Here is a 25,649-nt window from a genome sequence, read left to right on the forward strand (position 1 = left end):
AACCATTATTGTCCACTTTTGCAATTGGCTCCCTTAGTTCTGGCTATCATCCCTTTACACCTGTTTTATATATATATTTTTCATATTGGAATCCATGCCTCAGTCCCACCTGCTCAAATGTAATGAATGTGATTGTTGCATATACGATACATTTGAGAACCTACCATATGCCAACCATTTATTTAAGCAATGTTTTAATATTTTACATTCCCAAGTTAGAAGTTTAAGAAGTTTCTAATTATTATATTTACCAAATCATAGCTAAGCTCAGCCTAGAATGTAAAGTTTTTCAAATCTCTCTCTGTTCAACACAATCTCTTTATGGTAATATTTATCCTTGACATAGCATCTTTCTGTTCCCACTTCTTGACTTTGTACCTCATCTTTTCTCTTTATGGATATACTTCTCTTAACAATTTTTTAAAACACAGGCAAGAGTACCTTGTGATGTTTGAGATTTTGGTTGATTTTAGTCATCTGGATAATTCTTTTAATCTGGACCCTGAAGAAATCATCAGGAAGTTGAGATTCTAGTTAATTAGTGGGCTGTCATAAGTTAAAAATGCTAATCATTCTTTATTCAATCAAATTCACATCATACGAAAGTATACTGCAACATATGTAATGTTTATTTGATGATATAAAAGTCATTTCACTTAGAAATGTTGATGTATAGAAATGCTGCTTAATAGAAGTTTCTAATTTTTACTGTTTCATATTTGTTGATGTTTTATCTATTTGAAACTATTTTAAATATTTTATATTTTACTAAATAGTAACTATATCACCCACTTTTAACTCATAATAAAGTACCTTCTACATCATAGGTTTTCACAGAATATTTTATTTATTTTGTAAAAAAAATTTATAGGGCATTTACTGTGTGCCAGGACTCTAAGACACAGCCATAAAAAAAGTGTTTGCTCTTAGCCTGGTTATAGGCTAGCTAACGAAAGTGATAGGTGAACAGACAAGCCTAATACAATGTAAGTTCTGTAATAGGGGTAAATACACGAAATATGTGGTACCTAGTTTGTTCTGATGGTAGCAAGCAAACTTTTCCAATTGAAGCAGTGACAGCACCAAGGAAGGAATTAGGACATTTTAGTCTCTGACCATCTCCTCAGTTCCCCAGACTACACCAAATGAACCTTATAAACAAAGTAGCAATATGTTTTTGTTATTCAAATACAGCTGTAAGATAAATCTCTGGCATTTTTCTCCCTCCAGAATGCCTTCACTAAGCCTTTCCATATAGAAATTTTGGAGCTACCTCTAAAAGTTAAGGGATAGCCAAACCAAGGCAAGTAGAAGTTGTTCTGAAGGAGACCTGTAATGGGAACATGAACAAAGCCCCCGTGGTAAAAGGAGAGCAAGGCAATTGGGGAAGTCATTCTCTAAGGCCGGAACATAAATTTGGTTGGAGGGTATTGATTAGGAGGAGTTTGTCATAACAGGAGTTAGGTTGAAAATGGCTTAACAGTCCATGCTAGGAAGTGGAATTCTTGTCATGAGGGCAATGGGAAGTCACTGGAAGGTTTTAAGCAAAAGAAAAGTGACATGATTATATTTTATTGTTAGACTTATTCTAAGCCCAATTTATATTATTTTCCTACTTTTTACTAGTTAGATTTTTAAATGTTGTATTATACTTTATTAGTATTAAAATACTTATTTAAAATTCATTTTAAATCCTTTAAATCAGGGATTTTAAAACTTTTATTTTCTTAGGAGTAAAATTAAAACTTTTCATTCTGGAAGATTTATATGAGCTTCAAAGTAACCACAAAGGAAAAACTTCTAATAGATACTTACACAAAAGTTAAACAGAAAGGAATAAAGCAAAATGAAGTTAAACAAATTTCAAAGTATGTTATTTGGTCCTGACCAGTGTCATTCAGTAGTTAGAGCATCCACTTTAAATTAAAGTAGAGTTGACATATAATATACTTGTTTCAGATGTGTAACATAGTAATATGGCATTTATATACTTAATGAAATGATCACAAGAAATCTAGTAACCATTTATCACTATACAAAGTTATTTTGATATTATTAACTATATTCTCTATGCTGTATATTATGACCTGAACTTGTTTATGTTATCAGTTGGTACCTTTTAATCCCGTTCAACTTTTTGTACATTTGCCCACTGCCCAACCCTCTTGGTACTATCAGTTCATACTACGAGTCTCTTAGTTTAGACTGCTTATTTGTTTAGTTTTTTAGATTTCACATTTAAGTGAAATGAAGCAATATTTGTCTTTCTCTGACTTATTTCACTTAGCATAAAACCTCTATGTCCATCCTATTGTCACATGGCAATAGGCAAGATTTCATTATTTTCTATTGCTGAGTAATATTACATTTTATGTACATATGTACACATTTGTATATATGTATGTGTATATCGATACATGCATGTATATACACATATATATGCCACAATTTTTTTTATCCATTCATCTATTGATGGACACCTAGGTTGCTTTTATATCATGCCATTGTAAATCATGCTGCAGTGAACATAGAGGTACATGTATCTTCTCGATCAAATGAATGCCCAAAACTGAAATTGCTGAATTGTATGGTAGTTTGTGGAAACACCATATTGTTTTCCATGGTGTCTGTGGTAATTTATAATATCAACAACAGTATATAAGGGTTCCCTTTCATCCATATCCTTGCCAACACTTTTTGTTTCTTGTATTTTTTAAAACAGCCATCTTGACAGATGAGATGATATATCATTGTGGTTTTTACTTGCATTCCTTGATGATTAGTGACATTGAGCATTTTTTTTTAATGAATCTGTTCACCATCTGTATGTCTTACAAGAAATTTCTCTTCATGTCTTCTGCCCATTTTTTTCCCCGCAAGAAGCCATACTTTATTAATGATAGAAACAGTACAAATTTCAAACCAAGCTGTAATAACTCTTTTGAAACACACACAAAAAGTGTCTTTCTTTTTAGATGGTTACATTGTTAATTCCATAATAGCATTTACAATATTATTACTGTTGTTCTTCAGAGCTAGGACTGCTTTTGCTCTTGACACATTTGCTTGTGACATAACCAATTCTATGTCCTTAACTTCCACACCTGTTTCATCAACCTCTTCCTATTCACTCTCCTCTTGTACAGTTGGAGTCTGTGTGTTTTCTTGAATGTTTGAGAAAGCTTCACCTTGAACTTTGAATTTCTCAGCAGCTGCTACCTGTGCTTGCTGAGATAAATCCTCAGTCTTGGCTTCCCCAAAAACTATGTAGGTATCTGAAGCAGGTCTCTTGTAGACATCTGGTTTTGTGATGACAAAGAGGATATTCTTAGATTTCCGTATAGTGACCCTAGTTACCCCTGTAACCTGCCAAAGACCCAATTTGGACATAGCCTTCCGTGCCTTCTTTTCACTCCGGCTCTGTTTTGCTTTACTGACTGGTTCTTCATCAATTTCAGCCACCGCAGCCAGCTGGGCTTGTTGTGTGATTGCCTGTGTGGAATCTTGTTCTTCGAGCTCTGGTACTGATTCATCACTGTCAGATTCTGTTCCAGACCCTGTCTCAGCCTGGGGCTGTGACAACTCTTGCTCTGTAGCAGGGACGGTTTCTGTGGCTTCACCAGGCATTTTGTGCGGGAAACGCAGAACCAAGATGGTGGCAGAAAGAGAGTGAGCGGCCTCCTGCCCATTTTTTAAATGGATTTTGTTTTTTTGATGCTGAGTTTTATAAGTTCTTTATATATTTTGGATATTGACCTCTTATCAGATATATTATTTGCAAATATCTTCTTCCATTAAGTAGTGTGCCTTTTTATTTTATTAACTAGAGGCCCTGTGCAAGAAATTCATGCCCAGGGGCACCGGAAGGGGGGTACCCTCTCTAATCTGGGACACCTCGAGGGATGGCTGACTGCCTCTCACAATCCGGGACTGCTGGCTCCTAACTGGTCACTTGCCTGCCTGATTGCCCCTAACTGCCTCTGCCTTGCCCTGCACCTGGGACCCAGGATTCCCTCTGGCAGTTGCAGGCACCTGGGACCTGGGCCAGTTTTGCCCAGGTCAGCTACAGCCCCAAGGGACCATGGGCAGGCAGCTTCACCTGGGCCACAGCCAAAGGCACCCAGGACTGTGGGTGGGTGGCTTGCCCCTCTCCTGGGCCGTAGCCTGGCTCATTTGTGCCTGGCTGGTCCTCAATCCTCTCTCCCCAGTGTTGAGTGTCTGAGCCATTATGGAGTGAGGGCATGATGACCATTTGCATATTAGCTCTTTATTATATAGGACTAGTGGCCGAGTGCATGAAATTCATTCACGGGAGAGGGGGGTTCCCTCAGCCCAGCCTGCAGCCTCTCCAATTGGGAATCCTGGACATGGTTCCTTCTGCATGCTCACCTGAGCTGCCTCGGGTTATGACTTTTTCTTTATTTCCCCATTGCCACGAGCTAATGCACATGAAATTGCTTGGGATGAAACTGGGGCCCCTGTTGTATTGCGTGGAGATTGCACTTCACAGGAACCTGCCTCATCCAAAGAGGGTTGGGGTCATTCACTGCCAGAAAGGTTCGATTTAAACCAAGTCACCACTTGCTGCTGCTTAGATAGGCGGTGGCTGAGCCCTTTGCGGAGGGTTTATTATCCCTTCTGGCTGTTTCTTTGGAAACCACAAACTCAAGATACCAGAGCCTGGTCCATGCACTTCTCAGCGCCTGCTCTCCTCCTCTATCACCTTGAGATAAAGTAAATGCTAAGTTTACTTGAAGGATGTAGAATAATTTTTAAATGATACTAAAGTGTATACAATTAGATCAAAGCATTATGAAGTTGTTTCCTATTAATTTGTATGATTGAGGATATCAGCTCTCACAGAGCATAGTGATTTAACTATTGAATTTAACCAGTCTCCAGTGACTCTTTTGGCCAGGCAGCCTCTGGTCTGGGTGTGCAGCATGCCTTCCTCATGCCTCCACCAGTGGCCACTTCCACCCAGGGCTGCTCCCCCTCAGCACAGGGCAGGGAAGCTGAGGGCCTGCTCATGACCCCCCGCAGGGCGGCCGTCAGGCTGGGCAGTGCCAGAGGCCCACTTGTGGCCCTGCTAGTGGCACTTCTGTTGGGGGCTGCTTCTAAGCCAGCAGCACAGCGTGCCTGCTTACAGCCCCCCACTGGGCGGCCTTCAGGCTGGGTGGTGCCACGAGCCTTCACATGCCTCTGGACGCAGCAGCGTGGCTTGCATGCTCACGCCTATGCTGGTGTCTGCTTCTGCCAGGGCTGCTCCGTCTCAGCATAGGGTGGGGACGTCATGGGCCTGCTCATTACCCCTGGCTGGGTGGCCTCTGGGCTGGACGGCGCTGCGGGCCCGCGTGCACTCCTGCCAGTGGCCGCTCCTGGGCTGGGGGCCACTCCTGGGCTGAGCCTGACCAGTCATGACTATTAAGCGCCTGACTGGTCATGACTGTTCATGCTTCCGGACTAATTATATAGCATATTCCTTGATTATTATATAGGATTATATTACCTTAATAATATCATCCCAGGGTTGTAATGACCAACCGGAGTCAGTCCTGCAGTCAGCGCTGGGTTGCCCTGGCACCCTTCGCAGCTGCTGCCACATGTTGTGGTATAAAACACAGTATGAAAGTGATCATAAGCACAAGCACCACCTCCATGCCATCACTGCACTTCCATCAGTCCCATTGGGCCTGAGGTGCCCTCCCTAAGCTGTTTCCTCAGAGGCACTGAGTCCTAGGTTCCCGTGGCAACAGCTGTGAGCTGCTTCAGCTCTGCCAGCAGGCTCCAATCGGCGCCCTTCACAGCCACTGCCACATGCTGTGGTATAAAACACAGTGTGCAAGTGATCAGAAGTGCAGGCACCACCTTCATGCCAACCCTGCACTTCCATCAGTCCCACCAGGCCTGAGGCGCCTTCCCCATTTCTCTCCAGGCCTCCACCAGGGCTATTGATCAGCCCTGCCCTTCTGATCCTGCCCTAATGATAGGCCCAGTGATGCTGACTGGCATTGAAACTTATGAGTCAGAAACAAATTGGCTGGCAGAGGAGGGCAGTTGGGGGTCAATCAGGCAGGCAGGTGAGTGGTTAGGAGTCAGCCCTGTGGTATCGGGCCTAAACTGGTAGTCAGACATCCCCCGAGGGGTCCCTGATTGGAGTGGGTGCAGTCTGGGCTGAGGGAACCCCCCTCCGTGCACAAATTTCATACACCAGGTCTCTAGTCCTATATAATAAAAGCCCAGACCAAAGGGTGTAAGGACCAGAACAACTGATGACCAGACCTCAACACAGGAGCTCCCCCTGGTGGTCAGTATTTGGCCCTCCTACAGTGGTAGCATCTGCTCAGAGGTTGGGTCCACAGCTGCTGGGCTGACCAGGATGAGTGGTGCTCCCACAGCAGGCTGATCCCTGCAGGCCACCCCCCCAGCAGTGCACGAATCACAGCACTGAAAGCTGGCGGTTAATAAGCACTGTCCTTGTGGCATATGAAGGCTGTGTACTCACCAGGAAATCTCAGATAATCCCAGAACCCACCTCACAGGGTTGATCTAAGAGTTTCTATTCATAGCTTTCAGAATGAAATGAGATCATAAGGTTTTTAAGTAGTTGAGGGAAAACACATACTGCTTCTTTTTCATTCACTTCCTTGTGTCTTTTTGCAAGAAAAGAAACAACTGGCTTCCATGCCCACTCTGGGCCCTCAGCTCCAAGTGAGCCTGCCTTCCAATGACCTTTACACCTAACACAGTTGCCTGAGCATCTTACTTAGCCTGTATCGCTGACTGAGCACCCGCTGTGTCCCAGGCATGCCTGGGTGCTCACAGAGCAGCAGGGAGCCAGCCACCCTGTCCTACTGAGTGTGCATTCCGACAGGAGAGGACGGGAGTGCGGGGAGGAAACAAATCTCGGACAGATGTGAGGTGCAGCCTTTACAGGGCACAGGCACCATGGAAATATGAGAATGAAGCCACATAGGGGCTCCACAGAGTTGGGCAAAGGGAGACTCACTGAGAAAAGTGGATGGATGGAGGAGAGACAGGTGGACGCCTGGAGAAGGGCATCGGGCAGAGGGCAGCCCACAGAGGGACAGCAGGACGAGCAAGAGGCCCAGTGAAAGGGTGTCAAGGCTGGGTTGGGGGGCACAACCTGCAGGCATTGAGGGCCCGTGAGAACCTGGTGTCCCCTGAGTGCAGGGGGACACACCGGGGCTGTAGGTGAGGACCTGCTGGCTTCTGAGGAGGAAGAGGAAGAAAGACAGCAGGAGGTGACAGCACCCTCCCCAGGGGCAATGTGGAGATAGTGGAAATGGTGTCAGCCGAGGTGGCAGCTTTGGAGTGTGCTAGAGGGAAGCCAGAGCATGAGCAACAATGTGGGGAGGGGGTGGGAGAAGAAGACCCCATTCTTTTTTTCTTTTCTTTCTTAAAATCTTTATTGTTCAGACTATTACAAATGTTTCTCTTTTTTTCCCCCTCCATTACTCCCCTCCACCAGGTTCCCACCCCACCCTCTGCCCTTTCCCCACCCCCCATTGTCCTCATCCATAGGTGCACAGTTTTTGTTCAATCTCTTCCAGCACCCCCACTCCCCTTTTCCCCAGGAATCATCAGTCCACTCCCCTTCCATACCTCTGATTCTATTATATTCTTTGCTCCTCCCCTGGGAAGGCAGAGTCTCTGGCAGCTGTTGGCAGGGGGCCATTTGTTTTGAGGGTCTGGCTGTAAAATTTAGACCGTAGTTTGAGCTCCAGAGGAGGGATGTGGAGTATTCATGACCAGACTCCCACCCTGATATTCAGGAGGCAGGTCATTCCCATCTGCCTGCCCCAATCCCTCCACACACACACTTCCCATCCAAGCTCTTGTTACGCCCAGACTTCGTGATCCCCAAGGACCACCAGAGAGCCGAGTCCGATGCAATAAACAAAAGAGCCTTTTCCATGCTAGCATGGGCTCTGTCCCACTCACGCTGGCAGCATGGCGGGAGAGAATTTCGCCCAGTCCAGGGGTTTTACTCCGGTCGGTGGTGATGTCACTGCCCCGGCTAACCCTGATTGGTTGGGTAAGGGCTAGGGTTCAATTATAGAATGGAGGATAACTCCGCCCTGCCCTCTCACTCTCTTCAGTGATGACAAATACTTATTGGAAACAAGCAAATGGTTTTTAAGAACAAAAAACAGCAAAACAATGCACAGTATTATGGAAAGCAAGCATTAAAAACTATGAAAATGAAGCCCCCTTGTAGACACACAGATCAACCAGGAACTGGGTCACGCATAACACAAAATGGCTCAAGGTCCAATGCAAAGAGCTTATCCAGGTGGTCCGACTCCAATCCTGACTCCAGTTTCCAGGACAGAGAGGAGCCCGCACCACTGAACAGAATGGTGGAGACCAGCCCAAGTCCTGCGGCCTAAGCTTCCGGAGAAAGTAACTCCTGAGACACTGGGACAGGGCGATTAGCATCCAGATCGCTGCCTGTAACTCCCACCCTGGGTCTGTGGTGCTCCCAGCTCTGACCCTCCCTCCCCCTCTCATGTTCTCTCCCAGCTGAACCGCAGATGGCCCTTTCCATCCTCCACCCTCCTCAGCTCCCATGGCAGGTAGGGAGGGTGGGGGGTCATGCAGGGAATCTGAGGGCCTCGAGGAAGTGCTGCTTGTAGAGCCGGAGACAGTGTCCACCCGCCCCTCTGGATGATCCCATGAGTGCTCATGAGTGCATGTTTAAAACTAGCCCCCTCCCGCTCTTCAACTCTGCCACTGGGTAACTTGGCTGTTTTGGGCAAGTCGACCTTTGGACTGTCCTCTAAAGTAAGAACAAGATTCCAATGGGCAAGACTCAGTGGTTCAACATCGACCTGTGATTCAGAAGGTCTAGGTTTAACTCCCTATCAGGGCACATGCCCAGGTTGTAGTCTTGATCCCAGTGTGGGTCATTCAGGAGGCAGCTGATCCATGATTCTCGTCATTTGTGTTTCTCTTTCTCTCCCTCTTCCTTCTTCTCTGAAATCAATGAAAGATATGCTATATAATAAAAGCATAATATTCATATTGTCCCCTTGTCCAAAAGTTATACCGGGAGTTCAACTACTGACATGCGCTGACCACCATGGGGGCAGTGTGGAACATGGTGGTTATCAGCAATGAGACAATGGCAGTGGGTGGCAGAGTAATATGCAAATTGACCATCACTCCAACAGTAGAGATGCTGCCAGCCCCAATGGGCTTCTGGGTGAGCAGGGCCACAGCTGCCAGGACCACAGGGGCTGGTAAGGCTCCCCAGGGGTTCTCAGGTAGAGTGGAGCACGTGGGGGACCAAGGCCCCAGGTGCTGCCCAGGGCCCAGAGGTCAGCTGGGACCTGCCATTCCATACCAGACACTCAGGCTTTGATTGCTGGCCAGGCCTAGGGACTGTACCCATGCATGAATTTTATGCACCAGGCCTCTAGTATTTATTATATTATGCATGAATTTCATGATCAGGCTTCTAGTATTTATGATATTAGTAGAGGCCTGGTGCACGAAATTCTTGCATGGGGGTGTATGTCCCTCAGCCGAGCCTGAACCTACTCCAATCTAGGAGCCCGCGAGGGATGTCCAACGGCCCAGTTAGGCTCAATTCTGGTAGGATCGGGTCCAAAAGGGTAGTTGAACATCCCTCTCACAATCCAGGACTGCTGGCTCCCAACTGCTTGCCTATCTGCCTGCCTGACTGGCACTAACTGCTTCTGCCTGCCAGCTTGATCACCCCCTAACAACTCTCCACCAGCCTAATTGCCCCTAACTGTTCTCCCCTGCAGGCCTGGTCACCCCTAACTGCCCTCCCCTGCAGGCCTACTTCCCCCAACTGGTCACCCCCAACTGCTCTCCCCTGCCGGCCTGGTCTCCCCCAACTGCCCTCTCCTGTAGGCCTGGTTTCCCCCAACTGCTCTCCCCTGCAGGTCTGAGTCCCCCACCTCCCCAACTGCCTTTCCTATAGGCCCAGTCGCCCCCAGCTTCCCTCCACTGCAGGCCTGGTAACCCCTAACTGCCCTTCCTGCAAGTTTAATCGACCCCAACTGCCCACCCTTGCAGGCCTGGTCCTTCCCAACCGCCTCCTCTGCTGGCCATCTTGTGGTGGTCTTCTTGTGTCCACATGGGGGCAGCCATTTAGGTCACATGGGGATAGCCATCTTGTGTATTGGAGTGATGGTCAATTTGCACATTACTCCCTTATTATATAGGATAGAGTTCTGGTGCATGGGTGGAGGTCAGCTGGTTTGCCCTGAAGTGTGTCCCAGATCAGGGTGGGGGTTCCTTTGGGTCCTCGGGCAGCCTCGGCGAGGGGCCTGTGGCCAGCCATGCCCCCTGGCCACCCAAGTGGAGGCCCTGGTATGTAGGCTTTATTTATCTCCAATAGTTGAAACTTTGTATCCTTGAGCAGAGACCAGGGCAGGCCAGGGCAGGCGGGAAGCTTGGCTTCCTCCATTGCCAGGGGAAACCTAAACCTCCTGCTCTCTCCAGCTCTGTGGCTGCCACATTTTTGTTGGGATTTATTTATCTTCTATAATTGAAACTTTGTAGCCTTGAGTAAAGGCCAGGGCAGGCCAGGGTGGGAGGGGAACTTGGCTTCCTCCATCGCTGGGGGAAACCCAAGCCCCTGGCTTGCTCCAGCTCTGTGGCCACTTTTGTTGGGTTAATTTGCATACTTGCTCCTGATTAACTAGTGGCCAAGGCTTGTGGGCGTAGGGGAGGTATGGTGAATTTGCATGCTTCTCTTTTATTGGATAGAGGATAGAATATTATCAGACTCTCTCTTGGGTGTTGCTATGTTAGTGCATAAATGTTTAAAGTGTTAGATCCTTTTTTTGGCTGATCCCTTCATTATTATGTGATTCTCATGTCTCGTTACAGTGTTTATTTTAAAGTCTATTTGGTCTATGTATTTCTACCCAAGTTTTTGTTTTATTTCTGTTTGTATCCAATATCTTTTTCCATGCACTCACTTTCAGACTGTATGTCTTTAGATCTAAAGTAAGTCTCTTGTAGGCAGCATATGTGAATGACTTGTTTTTTAATCTGTTTAACCACTCAGTGTTTATTGAATGGAGCCCTTAGTCCATTTAAATTTTAAGTAATTATTGATAGGTATATTCTTATTGCCATTTTAATTGTTTTCATACAAGCTTTATAAGAGGTTTGTCTATTACCTTTTTGTCTGCCTTTACTAGTGAGATATTTTTTCTTTTATATATTTTCTTCTAATTTGGGTCTTTTATTTTTCCTCTAATTTACACCCCCCCACACAAGTGTTTTTATCAATAAACAGGTACATTTGTAAGAAGAAATGGAAAAATGGGAGAGAATTAAATTATGTAGCAATTATGTACATCCAGAAAATTTCAAGATTGAAAATTTCATGAAGTCTGAAAAGTTCATAAGAAACCTTAAAATAGTTAATTCAAAGAAAATCTGATTGTGGTCACTCAGTATCAAATGTTCTTCAGACCCAGTGTTTTGATTCTGTTAGTCTTAAAGTTCTTAAACGAGAAATTTTGGTAATACTGCTTAGTATTCCCATTTCAACAGGTAATGAAGTTCTGCCAGTCCACATTATTGTTCTGAGAATAATTGGGAGAGTTTAGATTTTTTTGTAGCGATTTCATAAAGATCAATTGTTATAAAGGACACTTTATACAAAACCAAATTGTTACTTTTGTTTTGTCATTGTTGTTTATGTTGTGTTTGTTTTATTTTGGTTGTTTTGTTTCAGCTTATTATTTTAAATCTTTGCCTTCTCTGTATTACAGTATCCTCTTACTCTCAATTATAATTTAATTTTTTCTGAAAATTTTTCTGCCACTACATTAAAACATTTTACTACTTCCAACACGTTTTCATAAATTCATTCATGTTGAAGAAATAATTTAAATTACTAGCTATATGTTGTAATTAATAGCCAATTGCATCATCAATGAGATTATAAACTTTTCTTTTGCATAGTCTTTTCACCATGACTTTGCATAGCATTGTTCCAGATAGATCAACAAATTGATTATTATATTTTACTTTTAGTATGCCATGAATTACCAGTATGCCTAAGGTCTCAGTCATGTGAGTGAAATTTATTGGGGAAATGTTTTGTTTTGTTTTGTTTTGTTTTGTTTTAAGCTGCTGTGTTTATGGACACCACAATTTAGTTATTACACTGAATTCACTTAGAGTGCATGCTCAACATAGTTAATGTAAAAGGTTTTGTTAGTCTTCTTTATATTGAACATTTGAGCAATATACAGTTCTGTTTTGTGTTAGGATTTGAATTCCTTATATGCAAGAGTATTTGCTGTCTTCTTTGTTTCATTTCAGAATGACCTTATTTAAAAATGCATGAGGCTATTTGTAATCAACTCTGTGGCAGTGATTAAAGAGGTGTGAATAATAGGTTATTGGAACTTGACAGCTCCTGGTTTTCTAAACAAGTGTTAGAACATTATGCTGCTCAGATATACTATATTTTTCTAAGTGGAAATTGTCCTTTGACATGTGTGTTATAATATATCCTATAGGTTTTTTTTTCTCTTTAAAGTGGCTTACCAAATCATGGAATTTTATTGATTTATTTTGTTTTAAATCTTCTTTAGCTTAATGAATCAACATTTTATGCTTACTAGTAATTGTAGTATAAGTTAACAATCAGACAATCAACGTAGACAGAGGATTGGTCCTTAAACACAGCATTGGCTTTCTGTCTGAAACTTTCATATAAGACAAGTGCAATCAAATATATCTATATTTCTATATATCTATATATCTATATATCTATATATCTACATCTACATCTACACCTACACCTACACCTACACCTACATCTATATATGCATGCTCAAGAGAGAGGGGGAGAGAGAGACATCAATGTGAGAGTGAAACATCCATCAGTTACCTCCTGCATGTGCCCTGATCCAGTATAGAACCGGCAACCTGGGGTATGTGTTGTGCCTGGGAATCAAACCCACAACTTTTCAGTGTATGGAATGACCAACTGACCCACAGTGGCCAGGGCTCAAGTTTATATTTTTTAATTGAAAAAAATATCTTCCTTACAAAACAATTTAAAACATTTGGTGATTTGTTGGTATTCAGCAATTGTTACTTTGGAAGAATATTAGGGCTTTTGAAGAAATTTGAGATAGCATGACACATCAGAAAAATTAAGAGTTTTATACTTGATATGTCAGTTAACCTTTATTAATTTAAAATACAAGGATCAGAAGAACATGAATTTAAATTAATAAAATTTAGATTAGACAATATTTTTAAGAATAAAAGAAAATATAGACAAAGATTTTCAAATATTGAGTAATTTTTAGTAAATTAGTAATTAACAATGATTTTGCACTGATAGTTGTCATAGATTCAATGCACTTTGTTATTGCTACCACCGTAAATTCAAGATTTAATGCTAAGATGCATTTTAACATTCCAACTCAAAACATTTGGTAGGTTGATATTCAGCAATTGTTATTTTGAAAGAATTTTAGGACTGCAGCCAGAAGGTTAGGTTTCTAAAAAGAAAGGTTGGTAAAACTGCAGCAGAGAAATTCAAGTCTCAAAGAAAATAAAATTTAGGGAAATAACAGTATGTTTGTAATCTGCAATAAAACTGAGAAATATTTTAATCTAAAAAATGTATCCAAATAAACCACATTTCTCAGCATGATAAACTTTCTCAGCATGGCAAATTAATTATTTGACCCACTTTCCTCATTTATGCTCTGTAACATCAGTCTTCTACAAATTGACAGTTGTACCTATTTTTAAAGTTTTTGAACTGTCTGCTTGAAACTTAAATGTTCTCTTAATTTTTTTATTTCAGTTTTGCAACTCTAAAAGTTCATTGTGTAACAGCTTGTATTTTGATGGTATTTAAGAGCATATTTTTCTAGAACTGAACATCTACCCCATATATTGAAAATTGGGAATACATGTTTACCAAATGATGGAATAATCATTCGAAGGTATCAAACAAAATTACATATGCATATATGTAAACACCCAAAAGATTTTGTGAAATTAAATGTGATGATGTATTCAAAGCACCTAGCAAGAGACCTATATTTATTCCTTGAATACCATGATACTTTGGAGAGAATTTTAGAGACCTGTTTTTAATCCTTACTTTCCTAATTACTCTCTAGGTTAATTTAAGTTATTTGCCAAACTTCACTGAACTTTATATACCTTTTCCTCAAAAAGTGATGATAATACCAACTCTACCAGTCTCACAATTTTGTTCTGGGGATGTTCTTGTTAAAGTGCTTTGTAATTTGTAGATTTCAATAGAATTGTAAGGTTTATAGACTTTGTTGTTTTACTCCTTGTCAACTTGAAGTTTCAAGTTGAATATAAACATGTGACCTGGCAAAAACATGACTCTTCTTCTCCGTGTGACTCAGGTTGACAGCTATTCTTAGGAGATGTTGAAGAAAAACAGGACAGTTTGGGGAGCTCCCTATGGATATTCTTTGACATCTAGTTCTGTTTGGACTTCTGAAACACTTTTCTTAAAAGATAGTTTTTATGTCTTCATTCCAGAGTTTTTAGAATACTGATATTCTGATTGCAGAGTCAGTCTAACTCTATAACTTCAGCGTAGTGTAGATAACTCTTGTGTTGTTTAGGTTTTACACCTGGGGATGTCTTGTGATCTCTTCCTAGTTCACAAGCTATTCCACTGGTATCCTGTTTGTGACTAATTGGATGAATGCCTGGAAATTCTAATACCAGATTGTATGGCACCTCTACAACAGATATTTCTGTTTATTTACCTTCTCTTATTGTTAAACAAACACCTATAATAGGCGAGTCTCTTTGCTTAAAAGGGAAAGATTATTTAGTAAAATAGATCTTTAGTTGTGTCTCCATAGTGGTGCTTTCGATAGCACTTCCCATTGTTCTGGATAGAAGACATTTAAAGTACAAATACAGGGCTAACATCTTTCTGTACCACCTAAAAAGTAGATTTTGAATTGTACTTGACTATAGAGGAGATATTTTTGGGAAAATAATTTCTTCTTATCTAAATTTTTAAGACTAGGAAAATACAACTTGGAATATTGTAGACTCTGCTGCTCTTTGATTCTCTATAAAATGCCAAAACGTGGTTAAAAACAGATGCATTTATATGTGTACAACCTTGCCTTAATTCAGAAAAGAATTCTGTTACATCTCAAGGATATATGTACAGGCAAATGACACTTAATGATGGAGATAAAATTCTGAGAAATGCATTGTTAAGTAATTTAGTTGTATGGGAACATCATAGAGTGTATGTGCACTTAAACCTAGAAGTTATCTCTTACTTCACAGCTAGGCTATATGGTATAACCTATTGTTCCTAAGCTAAAACCTGTACAGCATGTTACTGTAATGAATACTATTTACAGTTGTAACACAAAGGTAAGTATCTGTGTATCCAAACATATTTAAACATAGGAAATGTATGGAAAACATGGTATAAGATTATTTTCAAAATGGGGCACCTATGTAGGGAACTTAACCATGAATAGAGTTTGCAGAACTGGAAGTTGCTCTGGGTGATTCAGAGAGTTGAATGGTGAGTGGTAAAGGTCTCTAGGACATTACTGTACTCTACTGTAGACCTTATAAACTATCCATCCGATAAGCCCTCCTCCTACTTCTTTTCCAAAGGGTCAGAATCAATACATTAAAGTTGTCAGTGCTGCTCCATGAACAGAGATGTGGGCTGGATTGATTAGAAATATCAAGGAGAAACTGCTTGGGTGAGGTGTAGATCACCATACTAGTAGTTACTGTCAGGAGGGAGGATTGGTGTGAATAAGAAATCAAAATGGAGCGATAAAGGCACATTGTCATGGCACTGTGATTTTGACTATTGCATGTTGAAGCAGTGGTCAGATTAAGGAGTTTTGTAGTATTCATTTTTAAAAATGTGTTTAACACAGAGAAGATATAAAACTAAGCCTCAATTTTTTTCTGGAAAGTTTCCATTTCATTTTATCTGGCACAAGAGTTCTCTCTATAATAAAACTGGTGGAGGAAATAATGCTTATCTATGCTTTTCAGCATTACAACATGAAAATATTTCCAAAGTACAGGGACAGACTTGTTCCATTCTACCACAGAGAGCTTTTACTAAAGTGGTAGTGGCACTTAATACTTGCTAAGGTAGTTGCTGTGGACCTGTGTCCTTGAACAGGATGATAGGTCTACAACAATGTACTTTGAAGACCATTAAGCAAGATAGGGGAGGGCTGAAGCACCCTCTGAATATGTAATGCTGAGAGGACAGGCTCCTATGCTGAAACAGGCCAGTGGCTGCCTGACTAAGATGCAATCTACACTCAAAATTGAGGTGTTGTGAGTAAGAAGGAATCTATTGCCAACCTCCACAAATATTGCTCCTGTCAGAGAAAAAAAAAAATTCCTCTTGAACCACATGCTCTTCTATTTCTTACAGGAAATTCAGCTTCACTATAATCTTATGGGACCACTGTCATGTATAAGGTCTGTTTACTGAAATGTCATTATGCTGCCATTTATCAAATCATGTAATTAAGGATACAAGTTTTGGAATCAATATTCTAAGTGATAATTTCATCACTTATTAAAGAATTCTAATGCATGTGATGGGGGGAAATCCTTTTATCTAAATTCTGTATCCTCACCCATAATTAGTATATTACTAAAGACCTTTTTATTATACATTTAAGAAACCCAACTCAATCAGTAGGCATAAGCCAAAATGGAATGGATTTTATTGGTTCACATAACTGAAGAGTACAAGATGTATGGCTTTAAATATTGATCAATCCAGCAGCTCAAACTATATCATCAAGACTTAATCTCAGTCTCTTTCGTTCTCTCTCCAAGCGATAGTGCATTCTCTCTCTAATTCTCAAACTCCCTTGATTTCTTTCCTCACCCCCCATCTGAGAGATAAAGGGCTTGAATTGATTGCTTTAAAAGTCAATGAATCTGTCAAAAATACTTAGTTGAGGGGAGGAGTCTCATAGGATTTTGTTTTTGATGCTCTTAATATATATACAATTGCATAAGATTTTGATATATAAATATATTAATTTTCTTAAACTGTAAATGATATTTGAAATAATTATCTATTTTAAATTTTTACTATAGATAACTATAATTAATCAAGGTGTAAGACTTGTAAACATATGTGTGTCCTGGGGAAACTGTGTGTGTGTGTGTGTGTGTGTGTGTGTGTGTGTGTGTGTGTGTATGTGTGTGGTGTAGGGTCATTTATTAATCACTTACTATATTACCATTTGCTATGCTAAGCAATTTATGTAAATTGCCTAATTCAATCCTTAAAACAGTCTTTTAAATGGTTATTACTACCATGTTATGTATAAGAAAACTTACTCAAGAAAAGCCAATCATCTAATGCAGTTGCCGGCAAACTGCGGCTCACGAGCCGCATGCAGCTCTTTGGCACCTTGAGTGTGGCTCTTCCACAAAATACCACATGCGGGCACACACGTACAGTGTGATTGAAACTTCATGGCCCATGAGCAGAAGTCGGTTTTCAGCCTGGACAAGTCTATTTTGAAGAAGTGGTTCTAACGCTGAGCCACATTTAAGGGGCCAAAGAGCCACATGTGGCTCACGAGCCATGGTTTGCCGACCCCTGGTCTCGTGTGTGACCCATAATTTGAATTCAAATCAGACTGATTCCAAAGACTCTTACATTGTTAGATTATACATTTATGGTATCTACTAATAAAGTACATTCTTTTTTTTTAATATATTTTATTGATTTCTTCACAGAGAGCAAGGGCTAGGGATAGAGAGTTAGAAACATGGATGAGAGAGAAACATCGAGCAGCTGCCTCCTTGCACACCTCCTACTGGGGATGTTCCCACAACCACGGTACATGCCCTTGATCAGAATTGAACCTGGGACCCTTGAGTCCGCAAGCCAACACTCTATCCCCTGAGCCAAACCAGCTAGGGCAAGCACCTTCTTATTCAAGCCAAATACAACCTTTTATTGTAATATCGTATCTTATATTGCTACTATTTACATAAATGACGTGAAATTACTAAAAATTATCCTTTTTTCATTTAGTAATTATTTAGATATTCATATGACTTAACTAAATTTCTGAATTTTGCCATGTTAAAATTTAACAAAACAATTTGAACCATAAACTCAGATTTTTAAAAATTTCTACCACTACAGCCCAGTCAGTATGGCTCAGTTGACTGAGCAATATCCCAAACACCAGGAGGTCACTGGTTCCATTCCCAATTAGGGCATATGCCCATTTCAGGCTCAATTCCCAGTAGGAGGTGTGCAGGAAGCAGCCCATCAATCTTTCTCCCTTCATCTCTCTGAAATCAATCCTATCTAATAAAGATAGAATATGCTAATTGATCACCATACCCTCACAAGATGTGGTACCCAAAGCCAATAAAGAAGGATATGCTAATTGACTGCCACACCCTCATAATATGGCAGTGCACACAGCCACAAGATGGTGCCACTCAGTTCCTTTAGCCCCGTCTCATCCAGCCAGAGTCCCCCAGTTCCCTCAGTTCCACAGGGAAGGCATATGGGGGTGATTGGGTTGGCAAGGGATGGCAATTGGGGACTATTATGCTGGCAGGGGAACAGTTAGGCATCAATCAGGCCAGCAGGGGAGCAGTTAGGGTGCTATCAGGTTGGCAGGCAGAATGTATAAGGGCAATCAGGCAGGCAGGCAGGCCAGGGGTTAGAAGCCAGCAGTCCCAGATTGTGAGAGGGATGTCCGACTGCCACTTTGTAAACCCTCCCCCCCCATACACACACACACACACACACACACACACACACACACACACATAAACCTGAAGTCAGACATCCCCCGAGGGTTCCCAGATTGGAAAGGGTGCAGGCTGGGCTGAGAGGCAACCCCCCATACATGAATTTTGTGCACCAGGCCTCTAGTAAAAACATAAAAAAATAAAATTTCTATCACTACAAATATAGTAGAAAATTTACCTTTACCTATAGATTGTTACTTGAAACATATTGGTGCACAGGCACATATACAATTTATATGGAAAATAAAAGCTTATGAAAATGTGTTAGCTCTTATTTAGGTCTTAAGCCTTTCTAGTTACAGAAACATTGTTTAGAATGCACTTAATTAGCAAGACAAAATTGAAAACAGGCTTTAGAAGCAAGCATAATATAAAGTTTACAGTTCACAAAAATTACTTCATTTAAATAGCAATCAGTTTTATTTGCTTTTAATGAAGAAATAAACTTCTGTGATTCAACTTTTGATACACATTCTTTTTCATGGAGTAAGGGTAATTTTGTAAGGACAAAATCAGTACCTGCATCATACTATAAATGGATTACGGTTTTACTTCTCTCACCCCAAAAAACAGACTTAAAAAGAAATATGTTCTTTTCCCAAAAGGAATCTCTAGGGATTGATGCATAGTCCTAAACTGATATAGGCCTAATACAAGTAGATGATCTCTCACCTAGTTCCAGGTTACATGTCTTACTTGTTGACCAGAAAGGTGCCTGTCCAAATGTCCATATATCACTCCTTCTATTCTTCTTCCTATAATTGTGGTTTTGCATGCCAGAAAATTAAACTGGAAAAAAATGAAGCAGCATTCACTATGCTACATATCTCTAAGTACTGCATGAGGACTAGCAGGGCAAATAGAGCACTGAAGACTGGCCTTAGCTTTTTGGTATCTCAAAGTATTTCACCATGCCAGTTATTTTGATAGGTTCAAAATTTTTAAAGTGTAATTAAAATTTATTTTATATTTTAATTTTAACAACCTTCTATAAATCATATTCATTACTTTTAGTAGAATATAAGTATTATCAAATCAAAATAATAGGTGGTAAGCCTTAACCAGGCGGTTCAGTTGGTTGGAGTGTTGTCTCATACACCAAAAGGTTTCATGTTTGATTCCCTGTCAGAGCACAAACCTGAGTTGTGGGTTTAATACCCATTCCGGGTATATACAGGGAAATGATTGATTGATGTTTATTTCTCACATTGATGTTTCTCTCACTTCCTTTCTCTCTCTCTCTCAAATCAATAAAAAAAAAAACAAACAAAAAAAAACATATCCTCTGGCGAGGAAAATTGATAGATGAATGGATGGATAGGGAGATAGGTAGGAAGGTAGATAGATAGATAGATGATAAATAGAGCTAAAATTTTAAAAGGTTATGAATCCTACAAAGCTATATGGGTCTAAAATCATTCTGTAAACCCTAGGTAATTTTAATTCATTCAAAAAAATTTAATTATTTCAATTTTTATAGGTTCAGTGCAACTTTTAAAATATTGCTTTCAACTACATGTACATAAATCTTTGGAAACCTTCAAAGTCATAACTGGTAGTCCATCATTGTGAACTGTAAGACCTATTGAGTATGGTTCTAGGTATTTTTGCTGTAGCATCCTTGCCATAGACATTTTGCCACAGACATTTTCACCGCATAACTAATTGGGTGTAAGGTAATTTCTCTGTAAAAAAAATACATAAAATAACTGGTTGACATACGGAGGTGTATTTTTTAGTTTGGTTTCATTTCTCTATTGGTGAATCATTGTCTGTAGATTTAATGTATAGTTCTCAGTTTGTTTTCATTTCTCCATGGATGAAGTTTTTGCAGGCATTTCCATTTTTACATGATATTTATATCTTAGGCATACTGGTCTATACAGTACAATTACATGTGGTAGTGGTGGTGGTTTTAAAACAGTTAGCATTTCTTTCAGATGATAATGATTTACCCTAAGAGTTGGTTTTTATTTTGGAACTTAGTATATTGGGAAAGAGAGCCCGAAATCTCTCTTTGAAGGTGTAGGGTTGAACATACATCTCCCACAGAACAAAAATCAGTACTTAGGTATAATCCACAAAATAAAATTAGTTATTTGTGCAGTATTGCCATGAATCTATACACATTTTAAATATTCCTATGACCAATAACTATATGATGAAAATGTTTGCAGCATGAATGCTTATGGTAAATAAAGATGTCTACAGCAAAGATCATTGCAGCAAAAATAGCAGACACAATTTAGTTTAACGGTCCAGTGATCGGCAAACTCTTTAGTCAACAAAGCCAAATATCAACAGTACAACGATTGAAATTTCTTTTGAGAGCCAAATTTTTTAAACTTAAATTTCTTCTAATGCCACTTCTTCAAAATAGACTCGCCCAGGCCATAGTATTTTGTGGAAGAGCCACACTCAAGGGGCCAAAGAGCTGCATGTGGCTCAGGAGCCGCAGTTTGCTGACCATGGGAAGAGGAAAGATTGCCTTTAAATCTTTTTTTTTTAATTACTTTGCTGATTAAGGTATCACATATTTGTCCTCATCCCCCCCATTCCCATCCCAAACCTCTCCCCACCCATGCCCTCACCCCCCCCCCCCTGTTGTCCATGATCACTGGTTAGGCTCATATGCATGCACACAAGTCCTTTGGTTGATCTCTCTTCCTTATCTCCACCCTCCCCAACCTTCCCTCTGAGATCTGAAGTCTGATCAATGCTGTTCTTGTTCATTGGTCTATGTTGTTCATCATTTACCCTAGATGACTGAGCTCACATGATACTAGAAATACACTTATAAAAACCAAAAATGAGACAAACAATAATGGTTATGCTGAGAGGCAAATGAACCAGTCTATAGTGAGTTTCTTTCTTGGCAAACAGTTCTTTTGAGTCCCAATTTCTATGTCAAACAGTTCCTTATATGTACATGTCAGCAATGATATTTCAGTTCAGGATGGTGGGAAAATGGTGGTAATGCAGGCCCAACCCTCTCTGGCTTGGTCCTTGGGAACTTGCAGTGACTCACAGCTGCTGACTGCTATTATGGCAAGGTGTTGTCAGCGTCTTCCATCTCTAGACTGTTTCTCTTCTGTCTTCATGGCTGGAGCACTCCTGTCAATTTCTCTCTGTTGCAGGAATCCACATGGCCTCGGAGTTGTTTTCTGAAAATATATAAACATATTCTCGACCAAAAGTTAATAAAGGAATATTTTCTATAAATTTGACTTGCGATCCTTTTTAGTTTTTTGCCCAAATGATTTTCCTTTGGCTTGTTTTGACATCATGTATGTTTTACATGGGTGTCTTGTTGTTAGCATTACAAATCTTTATGAAATTGTGAACTAAAGCAAGATAAATTGACTGTTAACAAAGTTATTCATTATCTCAGAGGAACAGAAAAAAATGAGATCCATTGGTTGTAAAGTTGGAGATGAATATATATTGTGCTAATTAGACTGGGCAGTCGAACAACCTTATGGATGTCATTCCGGATGTCCTTCAGGATAAAGCTGTGGTGGCGGGGGCCAAGGCAGAGGCAGTTAGGGGAGATCAGGCATGTAGGCAAGCAGTTAGGGGTGATAAGGCAGGCAGGTGAGAAGTTAGGAGCAATCAGGTGGTTAGAGGTGATGAGGCAGGCAGGTAGAGGGATGGGGGTGATCAGATAGGCAGGTGAGTGGTTAGAGGTGATGAGACAGGCAAGCAGAGAGGTTAGGGGTGTTCAGGTCAGCAGGCAGAGTGGTTAGGTGCAATCAGGCAAGCAGACAGGCAAGTGGTTAGGAGCCAGCATTCTCAGATTGTGAGAAGGTGCAGACTGGGCTGAGGGACCGTTCCCCTGCACAAATTTCATGCACCGGGCCTCTACAATGAACCATAATAGTCAAATTGTATGTCTTATGTAAAACCCTGAATTTTTTCATCATATTTATACCCAATGTATAAATTTTTTCATCATATTTATAACAATGTCTTTATAATTATTCAAAAGTGTGTATATACATTTTTAGAACATGTATATACACACTTTTGAATAATTATAAAGACATTGTTTATTAAAATACAATTTGTTTTCAAAATTGAGCCATACATTTTGGGGGGACAATGCTTTGTGGGATGTAATATCATGTCATATATACATAAATATAGATATCAGAATTCTGGTCCCTGTCCTCAAAAGGCTTATATTGTTTTTAAAGAGTTAAAACAAGTATGATAAAATAAAGAATTACACCACTGACATTTAGTAAAATGCCAATTAACTTCTCCCCATATATTATATAGATAAGCACTTTCCAGAAGAATTTTCTATGATGACACAAATGTTCTTTATCCATTGTAATAGCCATAATCACATTTAGTTATTGAGCTCTTGAAATATGTTTAATATGAATGAGAACCTGAATTTTATGTATTACTTATAATTTTAATTAACACAAATATTAATAGGTACATGTAATTAGTGGCTACCCTATTAAATAGCACAATTCACAAATCTGTAAAATCTTAGGATCTCTATACTCTTAAAAAAATGCTTGAAGACCCCAAAGTGCTTTTGATCATGTGAGTTATATTTATTAAAACTAATACACATAAAAATAATTTTATTATTTATTAATAAAAATGAGACATTTTAAAATATTAAGTTATTCTTAATAAAAATAAAGGCACCTGGATTCTCATATATTCTTTCCATTCAATCTATTGTAATTTATTTGGTTGAAATATATTAAAACTTACCCAGATACAGATATGTGGTTTGAATTAGCCTTTTCAGATACTTGTGTGTATTTTTTGTTTACTACACCAAACTGATCAAGTACATGTAGTGGTGGTGATGGACTTAAAAAATAGCATTTCTTGCAGATGATAATGATTTTTCCCTAAGAGCTGTGATTGTTACTTTGGAACATAGTATATTGGCATAATCTCTTTAAGTAGCAGGTCTTAAATTTTAGTTGTAATGTGTAATATGAAATCATATAATGAATTTTGTAGTTTGTTACATTAAAATACATTAGTGTGCCTTGAACTTTACACCATGAATTTGTAACATACATTAGTCATTTGAAATATTTTGGTTCACTAAGAAATATTTTGGTTCACATAGATCTTCCAAATGTTGATTCATGTCATTTTACCACATAAAAAAAAAAATCATCAATATTAGCACCAGTCTCTTCAGAAAAGTATTTAAAATTAGGAAGTTATAGGAATATTCCAAAATGGTGGCCATCAGGCAGCAGTGAGGAAGAGAGTGTAAGTAAATGAGTGAGAGGGAAGTGTGTGGATGTGTGTGATGTGTGTGTGTGTGAATGATTGAGGGACAGTTAGATCTCACAAGAGTCTCTGGAGCTGGTGGATCAGGCTCTCCTGGACAGGGAGCCACTGCTATAGCTATAGGCACTCCAAAGCCAGGTGGATCTCTGGCACAGAGACTGCACTATCTTGAAGTGGGGAGCATTGAAGGTTAGGAGCCCAGCCACACCAACATCCAGACTGGCCTCAGACACCAACTCAAATCTGTGCGTTGAGCCACTTGCCAGCCATAACTTGCAAGCCCTCGCAGTAAGTGGCATGCTACCTTGCTGCAGGCTCCCGGATACATGCAGTGAGTGCACAGTAAAGAGACTGCCCAAGCCTCCTCACCTGAGCTTCAGGACTCTGAACTCCAGAGCACTGCTCTGTGAGTGCATGCCAGAGGGACCTGGCATGATAATCCACCACGATCCCAAGACTGTGCACTGTAAGTGCATGCCAGAGGTACTTTGTCTGCCTCGCAGCTCAGGCTGTGGGACCCTATGCTGAGTGCATGCCAGAGGGACCTTATTTGTCTCTCAGTCCTGGCTCTGGGACCCTATGCTGAGTGCATGGCAGAGGGACTTTACCTGCCACTCCACCCATATGTAATGAGTGCATGCCAGGGGGATATAATGTGCCACCGCATCTGGGCCCCTGGAGAGTGCACAATGAACACAAACCAGAGGGACTTCACAGACCCCAGGGAAGCACAGCGAATTGCATGCCAGAGGGCTTTGGGACCTTACAGGTAGTTGCATACCAGAAAAATGGTACATGCTCCCTCTCCCCCTACTCCCCCATATTCCAAACATTTGCAGTGGATACCTGAGGGACCAGATTCATGAGGGAAGGGAGTACAATTCAGAGCAGAGACATTAAAGACATGAGACTCAAAGCAGACCCAGATTCTGGGCTAAGGATTCCATGACCACTGGACTGTTAAGGGCTTCAAATTCTCAGACCCCAATTAGGTTGCCCAGGGCCAGCAAGGGACAGCAAAAATGGGGAGACAGAAAAGCAATCTCCAAAGGAAAGGAAAGGAGAAATCACCAGAGAAGGAATAAAGGAAATGGAGGCAAGTAATTTGTTAAAGAATTCAGAGTAATGGTTGTAAAGATGCTCAAACATATGACTGAGAATTGCAAGCAGCTCAAGGAGAATTATAAAGAGCTGAAGAAATTCACCAACATGGGTAATAATTAAAAGGAAATCAAGAATAACGTAGCAGCAATAAGAGCACACTGGAGGTTTTCAAAAGCAGACTAGAAGAAGCTGAGGACCGAATCAGTGAGTTAGAGAAAAAAAAACACCCAATCATCACAGCAATTGGGGGGGGAAAAGGAAAAAAATAGGAGGGGAATTTAAGAGAACTTTGGGACATGAAATGAAGCATCACATAATAAGTGTACTAGAAGGAGAAGGAGTTGAGCAAGAAATATCAAACCTGTATGAAGAAAAAAATGACATAAAATCTCCATAAATGTGGAAGAAAAAAGTCACATAAGTCC

At 40.5% G+C, this 25,649-nt stretch overlaps 1 protein-coding gene and 1 pseudogene across 16 annotated transcripts in view; one reads left to right on the plus strand and one right to left on the minus strand.

The window, feature by feature from the left end:
• The window catches only part of ZEB1 (zinc finger E-box binding homeobox 1), a 223,514-nt gene that overhangs the window by 101,513 nt on the left and 96,352 nt on the right, over positions 1-25,649 (plus strand). The gene's annotated exons all lie outside the window — the stretch shown is intronic.
• Positions 2,874-24,514, minus strand: LOC118727762 (annotated as a pseudogene).

This window comes from Pipistrellus kuhlii, unplaced genomic scaffold (genome assembly GCF_014108245.1).
Source record: "Pipistrellus kuhlii isolate mPipKuh1 unplaced genomic scaffold, mPipKuh1.p scaffold_m20_p_1, whole genome shotgun sequence".
Taxonomy (NCBI): Eukaryota; Metazoa; Chordata; class Mammalia; order Chiroptera; family Vespertilionidae; genus Pipistrellus; species Pipistrellus kuhlii.